Raw genomic sequence first — 9,936 nt, 5'->3', positions numbered from 1 at the left:
AAAAACAGATTATACCAAATCTTATAGACAATAGAAAAAGAAATACTTCAAAATCATTCTACTTAATCTGGATACACCTGATATTAAAATTGGAGAAAATATATTATTGTAAAAGGGAAATTACAAACATTTTACTTATAAATGAGGATGCAATATGATAAACAACATATTAACATGTTGAATTAAAAATTAATGTTTAAGTAATGTACTTTGGTCAAATTTAAATACAATTTATATGAGAATTAGTCACTATTTTCTTTTCTTTTTTTTAAATACATAATCAATACATAATCATTTACTACTTGTTTGTTACAGAGTACACAAGACAAAATACAAATTGCAAATAATTTTTTTCTTGTTATGTTTTTACTGAAGTCTAAAAAAAGACAACTAATATATATAAATAAAAGTAAAAAATAATTTCTTAAAAAAAACCCCAGATTACACCAAGTCTTACAGACAGTAGAAACAGAAATACTTCAAAATCATTCTACTTAGTCTGGATACCCCCGATAGTAAAATTAGAAAAAGTATATTATTTTAAAGGGGAAATTACAGACATATTTCACTGATGAATAAAGATGCAATATGATAAACAACATATTGACATGTTCGATTAAAAATTGATATTTAAGTAATATATGTTAATCAAAATTAAATCCAGTTTGTGTGAGAATTAAACATTATATATATGTATATATATATATATATTGCCCACACCCCCTCACTCCTTCTTAGTCTGACCTCCCCTTCCCCCATGCCCCACCATGTCATTAATTGTCATTAATTGTCATTAATTGTCTTCATATCAAAGTTGAATACATAGGATTCTTACTTCTCCATTCCTGTGATGCTTCACTAAGAATAATGTATTCCACCTCCATCCAGGTTATTACAAATGCTGTAAAATCTTCACTTTTTTTGATGGCTGAATAAGATCCGTAGTGTACATATACCACAGCTTACCAATCCATTTCTGTGTTGAAGGACATTTAGGCTGTTTCCACATTTTAGCAATTGTAAATTGGGCTGCGATAAACAGCCTAGTACAAGTGCCTTTATAGTAAAAGTTTTTTTTTTCTTCTGGATAGATGCCCAATAGTGGGATTGCAGGATCAAATGGTTGAGTTGAGTTGAACTCAACCTAAAGAACTAGGTTGAATTCTTTAAGGTTTCTCCATACTTCCTTCCAAAAAGGTCGTATTAGTTTGTAGTTCCACTAGCAGTGCAAGAGCATTCCTTTCTCTCCACATCCACACCAGCATCTACAATATTGAGATTTTCAAACAACCAACTTTTTGTTTCATTGATCTTCTGAAATGATTCTTTTGTTTTCAATTTCATCTAATTCTGCCCTAATTTTGGTTATTTCTTTTCTTCTGCTGGGTTTGGGGTTGAAATTTTCTTCATTTTCCAGTTGCTTGAGATAATCCATTAGGTTGTTGGCTTCCTCTCTTTCTGTTTTTTTGATGAAGGCTTCCAATACTATAAATTTCCCTCTTAGGACTGCCTTTGCAGTATCCCACAGGTTTTGATAATTTGTGTCTTCATTATTATTTTGTTCCAAAAATTTGGTGATTTCCTTCTTAATCTTGTCTTTGATCCAGCTATCATTCAGCCTAAGATTATTTAGTTTCCATGACTTTGCTTGAGTATGAGGATTCCTGTTGCTGTTGAGTTCAACTTTTATTCCATGGTGGTCTGAGAAGATATAAGGAATGATTTCTGTACTTTTTAATTTGCTGAGGTTAGACTTGTGTCATATCAAAATAGATACGATCTATTTTGGAAGATGACCCATGGGCTGATGAGAAGAATGTATATTCAGTTTTATTAGGGTGAAATGTTCTGTAGAGGTCTGTAAAGTCTATTTGTTCTAGGGTCAGGTTTAAGTCTAATAATTCTTTGTTTAGTTTCTTCATGGAGGATCTATCCAAAACTGTCAAAGGGGTGTTAAAATCTCCAACTGTTATAGTGCAGGAAGATATCAAGTTGTTCATATCCATTAGGGTCTGCTTTATGAATTGAGGAGCATTCTGGTAACGTGCATAAATGTTCATTATCAAAATCTCTTCATTTTGGGTGTTTCCCTTGACAAATATGTAGTGACTTTCCTTATCTTTCTTTATCTTTGTTGGTTTAAAGCCAATTTTATCTGCTATTAAAATTGCAACCCTTGATTTTTTCTGGTTTCCATTTGCCTGTATTATACAAGTCCATTCCTTCACCCTGAGTCTATTTTTATTCTTTAAGGTAAGGTGAGATTCTTGTATACAACAGATATCTGGTCTGAGTTTATGTCTCCAGTCAGCCAGCCTGTGCCTCTTTAGAGGACAATTTAAACTGTTCACATTAATTGAGAGAATTGATAAGCCTGATTGTGTTTTGGGTATCATGATTTTCGGATGTCCAGTGGACATTTTTAATCCTTTCACCACTGTGGAAGTTGGGTTTTGTTAAAAAAATTTCTGGGTCACCTTACTTTGGAGGTAGAGTATTGTGCTGGTCATTGTGGAGGAGTCTGAGAATATCCTGGAGAGCTGGTTTAGTTGTGGCAAATTTCTTCAACATGTCTGTGTCATTAATTTATTTGATTTCTCCATCACAAATGAAACTCAGTTTAGCTGGATACAGGATCCTGGGCTGGAAGTTGTTTTGTTTTAGGAGACTGAAGGTTGATAACCATCTTATTCTGGCTTGAAACATTTTGGCTGAGAGAACTGCAGTCATTCTGATACTTCTCCCTTTGTAGGTGATGCTTTCTTATGTCTGACTACTTGCATAATTTTCTCCTTTGTCTTAACTTCAGCAAAGTTAATCACAATGTGTCTAGGAGATGCTTTATTTGGATTGAGTCTTGCTGGGATTCTGAAACTGTCTGCTCTCTGAAGTTCTGTATTTCTTGCAATATTTGGGAAATTCTCCTCCAAAATCTCTTGGACTAGAACATCTGTACCTTTAGGGGCATCCTTTTTTCTTTCAGGAATTCCAATAAGATGAATGTTCGATCTTTTGGAGTGATCCCACAACTCTCTTGGGGAATGATCAGTTTTCGCTCTCTATTTGTCTGCCTCTTTGAGTGTTTAGGAGCATTGAAAAGCTTTGTATTCAGTTTCAGAGATCCTTTCTTCTGACTGGTTGACTCTATTACTGAGGGATTCTACTGTATTTTGGAGCTCTTCAACTAACTTTTTCATTTCCTTGAGCTCTGCTCTCTCTTTTCTCATTATGTCCATATTTTTGGTGACTTGGGCTTTGAATTCTTTAATTTCTTGAGACAACTTTAGAACTACTCTTTGGAATTCAATTTCCATCTTTTCTTCCATTCTATTTATCTTATTTGCAGTCCATATTCTGAATTCAACTTCTGACATTGCTGCCATTTGTCTATGTATCACATCTTCAGTTGTAGCTCCTTTGTCATTTCTTGGGAGGAGGGTGGATCTACTCTGGGAATCATGGGAGGGTTATCCATGTTGCCAGAGTTCTTCTGTTGGGTCTGCACCCTATTTGTTTTCTACTGTTTGGTTATTAGAACTGGTAGGGTGAGATTGAATTGGGGTTCCCAGGTAGTAGAGAGAGCCCCTTACCAAAGTGCTAGGCTTTATAATTGTGGCTTATCTCCTACAACCTTACAAAGGCCCCTTTCAGAGTTTTGGCCAGAGACTTGAGGACCTACTTGGTAAGACAGTGCAAGCAAGCTCTGTTTTGATATCAGCCAACCTCTACCTTATCCTAAAAAGCCACAGTATTATGTTTAAATCTCGACTGTGAAGAGATACAAACAGCTGCATCCCCCACCCCTACCCTTTAGTTCTTTTCCACTACAGAACTTTGAAGATCAATCTCAGAATGTCCCCAGGTGAACAGCCCTGGACATAGGTTCCAATTAAATTGTCTTAGGCTGTGCAAACGCTGCTAAACAGAGAGGGGTTCAAAGGTCTCCAACAGCACAATTGGAGCCAGAGATCCACACTTCCGCCCACCACTCAGTCCATACTGTTGTCCAGTTCTCTGCTTATAGGCCCAGTTGGAGCCATGGGCCATGCCCCCACCCACTGGTCTCAGTCCACACCCAGCTTGCCTCTGCTTGACAGACCAATTGGAGTCAGGGGACCATGCCCCACCTTCCAGTCTCAGTTCACTGCCTGGCAATCCTCTGTTTGCAGGCTCTATTGGAGTCAGGGCACCGACCCTGCCCTCTGGTCTCAGTCTGCACCCAGCTAGCCTCTGCATGCCAGGCGAGTTGGAGTCAGGGGACCATACCCCTGATTGCCAGTCTTAGTCCATTGTCTGGCAAGCCTCTGTTCACAGGCTCTGTTAGAGTCAGGGCAACCCATCCTGCCTACAGGTCTCATTCCTCACCCAGTAAGCCTCTGCTCACCAGCTCTGCCAGAGAAAGGGAACCACACGCTAGCACTCAGGTCTTGGTTCATACCCAGTAAGTCACTGCTTGAGGGTTCTGTTGGAATCAAGGAATGATACCCTTGCTCTCAGGTCTTAGTCCACACCTCTGCTCACAGGCCCAGCAGGGGCTAGGGACCAGCCCTGTCTGCCGTACTCAGTCCACACAGGGCAACCACTCTCCTGCTGTGAGTGCCGTCAGAGCCAGGGATTCTGCATCACATCCTGCCAGACACAGCCCCAAATGAGGGTCAACACCACCACTGGCTGGGCATCATCATAACTAGGCAACTACTCCTTCTCCTGCCAAGTGTCCCTTTCTTCCCACACCCTCTTTCTTTCCCATTAGTCACAGATTCTGTCCTGATGGTTGGCAGTCCACACTATGCCCAGATCTTTCAGGACAAGACCAAACATTCTGTACTCTCTAGGGGGCAGAACTTAGGACTGCCATGTTAGGGAGTTTGGACTTGTGGGGGAAAATATCTGTTTGATTTTATGCCTGGTAGGGTGGTGTCTAGGTTTGTAAGTGGGACCTCTCTGGAGAAAGAGACCTGGAGTTTAGCAGCTATCTCCAGAAAGGTAAAATGAGAGATCTTTTGTTCCCTGCTCAGTCACAGATAGCCTGTGGCAGGCCCCCTGCTTGGGGGAGGGGTCTCCTGTCCTCTAGTCTATAGGCTTTGTACCTGAAATTTGTTTTCTTGAATGCTCTTCCTTGGAGTTACAGCTTGCAGAACTTCTTTCTTGGCTCAGCTCCCCACTTTTGGTTTCATAGAGTCTGATTCTGTCCACTTTTTCTTCGTCTGCTCAGGAGCCTCTGCCAAGGGTTGCTACTAGTTGGCCATCTTCTGAGATCAATCCTTTTTAAAATTTTTGACCATGGAATGTCGCAATCTTGTTTCTTCTTCTTCTTTTTTCTTTTTCTAAAAATACACATTTATATCATCGTACACAGTTTAGGCTGAGTTAACTAATCCTTTATTGCTGAATACCAAGGTTTTCTAACTCTTTGCTGTCATATATAACACTGCAATGAATGTTCCTGTACCTCCAGCCTCGCACACATGTTGGATTATCACCTTAGGATGATTTTATAAGAACAGAATTGTTGAGTTAAGGGTTCTGTTTCTTTTTATGTGCATAAAGAACCCTGTGTCAGTTTTACAAATCTTAGGCAATTATAGACTCATTAAATATCAGTGTTGAAAGGGATTTGAGAGTGAATCAACTCACGTTGCTGTGTCATAGTGGGCAGACCAGGGCTCAGAGCCAGTTAAGTCTCAGTGCCCTTCTCACAGCTCCACATGGGTTCTTGGGACAGATGTTTAGCAAAAGAAAGACATAGTGGAGGGAAATCAGGGAGGCATCACTATTATTAGCATTTGCACCTTCTGGCTGAGACTACTCTTGCCTTATCCTTCCTCCTGTTCTTTCTGTTTTAAGTCATTGTGTTACATATATATGAGCCACGGGATATTTACTAAAAATAAAAATGTCAGAGAAAATAAGATCCTATTTAGTACCTATTCTTATTGTCAAAGAATAGACAAGAAACCAAGAAGTTCAGGAAGGGTGCAGGTCTGAGCATATACATATGAATGTGTGCGTGTGCACACACATATGCACACTCATATAGTAATTGCTTTGGGCAGCTTGGGATAAGACACACACACAACACTGTGTGATACTGATTTCCCTGCAGTGCAGTGATGATTTTGAGGCTTCTATTGCCCTATGAGAGGACTAGGCTGTGAGTTGTATGAATTATTTCCTCATCTCATCCACTGTTTCCAGTAGAATTGGCTTCCATGTGATCAGACCATGTTTTCAAAATATTCTTAGTAGGAGTTAGCAAGTGTTTCAGGTTGGTGGCCTGAGCAGGGGAGAGGACCAGAGAGCAACTAAACCCAAGTCAGACCCAGAAGCTGGAGCACTTCCACCTGGCCTCCAGACAGGGACAAAGGTGCATTCCTTGGTGTCTCCCTGGTGCCTTGTGCTGTTGGATATTTGATTTGAACAAAATCCAGGTTTCCTCAAAATGAAGAAAGGACTGATACTTCTGAGAATCTTCTAACTTAAATTTGGGGGAAAAATAGTATTTTTTCTCTGTGGTACAGACATATTTCCCCATATCAGAGCAAAGTTCCCCAGATTTTGTTCTTATTTCTGGCTTAGAAGACCTTTGATGTTTCATAGAAAACCTTCCCACACCCTACCACATCCGTTTTTGTTTTTGGTTTTTTTGAGACAGAATCTCATTTTGTAGCCCTTGGTAGAGTGTGGGGGCATCACAGCTCACAGCAAACTCAAACTCTTGGGCTTAAGAGATTCTCTTGCGTTAGCCTCCTGAGTAGCTCAGACTATAGGCTCCTGCCACAACACCTGATTATATTATTTTAGAGGTGGAGTCTCACTCTTGCTCAGGCTGGTCTTGAACTCATGAGCTCAGGCAATCCAGCCACCCACCCACTTTGGCCCCCCAAGTGTTAAGATTACCTGTATGAGCCACCATGTCTGGCCCACACCCATGTTGTTTCTCCACCCACATTAGGGGTCTTCTGCCTCATGACTGAGGTAAGATTAATGAAATAGGAAATAATTTGGCAAAGAAATCCTTTTTGTTTTTTTTTTTTATTAACAGTTCTGGGCGGTTCGAACTTGCCAGCCCCACTGCACGGGATCAGTGCTCTAACCACTGAACTATGGGTGCCAGCCGGAGAAATCCTTGTCAATGGCTGGCCAGAGCTACCCAATGCCACCTGGCCAGCCTCAAGTCATGCTTGGACAATGTAGCTCAGGAAACTCCTTCAAAACTCCAGTTTGGAGGTCATGCCCGGAAAGGTACCAGTAGTGTACTGTGTTCAGGATATGAGAGTTCTCTATCCTTAGTTTGAGAGTCAAACCAAGCTGTAAGGTCAGCTCTTGCGGCAGGGATGGTGTAAGCATCTTCTTCTTTCCAAGGTACCATCATAGCCCTGGGCACACATCTGAGATTCAACAAATGTTTGATGAACATGTGAGTGAATGTCTTGGAGCCTAGCTTGCTTGCAAGCATGTCAGCTCAGTAGGTCCCCTGGCATGCGCACACACACCTCTGTGTTTATGTTAACTTTCTGCTGTGTTCAGCACTGGAGGATTTCATGAGGAGGCAAAGCAGGGAACAGGATGCCCTTTCCACCCTTAGATAAATCCCTTTTCTTCTTCATTCGTGTCCTATCCCATTCCCTGCTGCCTGTAGTGAGGCTCTGGAGCTCACCCAAATGACAGCCAACCCTCGACTTCATTTCAGGCAGAGGCATATTTCAGATCGAGTTATAACCAAGCCTACTGGGAAGCAGAGACAGATAGTAAGAAGATAAAAAGATCAAGTCCAGGTGACAGGGTTAAGCGTGGCCCTGGTTCTCAGACACTCAAGGCTGCAAGGTATGGATGGGCGGCTTGGCTATTAAGTATGTGCCCACAGAGAGGGTGAGCTGGGGTTCAAGTTTAGCCTGCACTATTCTTGACACACCAGGCACTCTGCTGAGGGCTGCGTCCACATGGAGGAAGAAGCATCTTTTCTCCCTAGCATAAAGGCAGCAACCATACAGTATGCCTTGCATCTACCTATAGGGACTGATGTATCTTTTTCTAATTTGCACAAAGTGCTTATTAAGGGCAATGTGGCCTGAAAAGTCAATTCCATATTGATGTTCTATGTTTCTCCATTTCTCTTTTTGGAGTGTACTGGATGTGTGAGCAGTGTGTGTGTGTGCATGAGTGTGTGTGTGTATATACTTTCAATATGGTTTTGAGGGCCAAATCCAGTGGATGGTTTTAAAACTAGTGCAACTGGATCTATACCAAAATATCCTCTCTTTCCCTCCTGATATTTGAGAAGAGCAACAGGCTTTTGGTGATGAATCTCTCCCCTGTGTCTTCTGGCCTACTGTGACAGACTCATATTTACTGCTTGTCCAGTATGGCCTTCCCATTCCAACTCTTCCTCCTCAACTTTGCATGGGAGGGAGGGAGGCATGTTAATGTGCCCTGAAGCTTCTTCTCCATGTTTAGGTGTGGGTGGCAGGGTGGAGGGGGTGAGAGATGCTCCAGGTGAATTCACCTCTGCCTTAAATTGGCTACATCCCTTTCTGTGACTTCTGGAGTTCCTCTCTCAGCTTCTAGGAGTCTTTGTATTCCTCCTTCTAAACTGACTACCAAAGCTCTGGTGATTCTAAGTATAAGACTTAGCCTACAAATCAAAAGCCAAGGAGACCTCCCACTAGTAGTTCTGGTGAGCATCCTTAATCCTCAGCACTCCCATCTCTAAAATAGAAGTGCCCGTTGAGAGAACCATTGGATAGAAGACAGGTCTGGGAGAATGTGTCTCTAGCCTATGGAGTTCCTGGGCTTCCAGGCATCTAACATTGCAGGCACTGTTCCAACAGAGCTGTTTGAAGTCCTGGCTCTGTTCTTTTCTTATTTTATAAAGCTATAAATCATCAAAGACTTAGCACTTGTTCATTTTAGACATCACAACCCACCCTTTGTGTTCCCACCCAGACCCCCCTTTCCTCCTTAACTCCTCCTTAATTTATAGACTTTCATGTAAAGAGAGCTATAAACAAACTGACATTTCTGAATGATGTTCCATTCTTTAAATCAAACTCGAGGCTAGCAGCAGTATCACATGAGCAAAGAATAATTCTCCCCTTGTTATGTGGGATGAGTTTCAGAAGAGATTCAGCTTGTAATGTGGAATCAGATTTGATCCTCATTTTCCTTCCTCACCCTCTCATATAATTTAAAAGTAATGGCAATTTTTTTCTTGAGTTTGAGCAGAAATCTCTTAGATTTGATCTCTTGCCTTAATCATCATTAGTTATGTATGAAATCAAAGGATGAATCACCGAAAAAAAAAACCCAAACAAAAAAACAAAAAACCAGCAAAATAGATTGCTGAGACTGAATGTGTGATAATTGACCTAACACCCAGGTAGACACCTGTGTGTGCTTGTGTGTGTACATTTATGTACATGTGTGTATAACATATTCAGGAAAGTTTTCTTTCCTCCTAATGGCCAGTGACTGGGAAAATACAAATCGAGAGCTCAATGCATTTAAAGGAAACTTAGAATAAAGATGTCAAAGAAGACTATTTTGAGAAACACAAAGTATAAAATGTCTATAGGCTTTGTAAATTAAGGAAAGATAAAGTGATGTTCAATAAGAATAACAAAAGCACAAATAACTTAGTAATGTATTTTTGGGATTTTATTTGAGACAGTGTCTTACTCCATTGCCCAGGCTAGAATACTATGGCTTCAACTTAGCTCACAGCAACCTCAAACCCTTGGGCTCAAGCAATCCTCCTGCCTCAGCCTCCCCAGTAGCTGCGACTACAGGTGCCCACCACAACACCCAGCTACTTTTTCTATTTTTAGTAGAGATTGTGTCTTACTCCTGCTCAGGCTGGTCTCCAACTCTTGAGCTCAGGCAATCCTCCTGCCACGGCCTCCCAGAGTGCTAGGATTATAGGCTTGAGCCACCATG

Source organism: Otolemur garnettii, unplaced genomic scaffold (genome assembly GCF_000181295.1).
Source record: "Otolemur garnettii isolate 467f Iridium unplaced genomic scaffold, OtoGar3 scaffold00046, whole genome shotgun sequence".
Lineage (NCBI taxonomy): Eukaryota > Metazoa > Chordata > Mammalia > Primates > Galagidae > Otolemur > Otolemur garnettii.
This window is presented reverse-complemented; position numbering follows the sequence as displayed.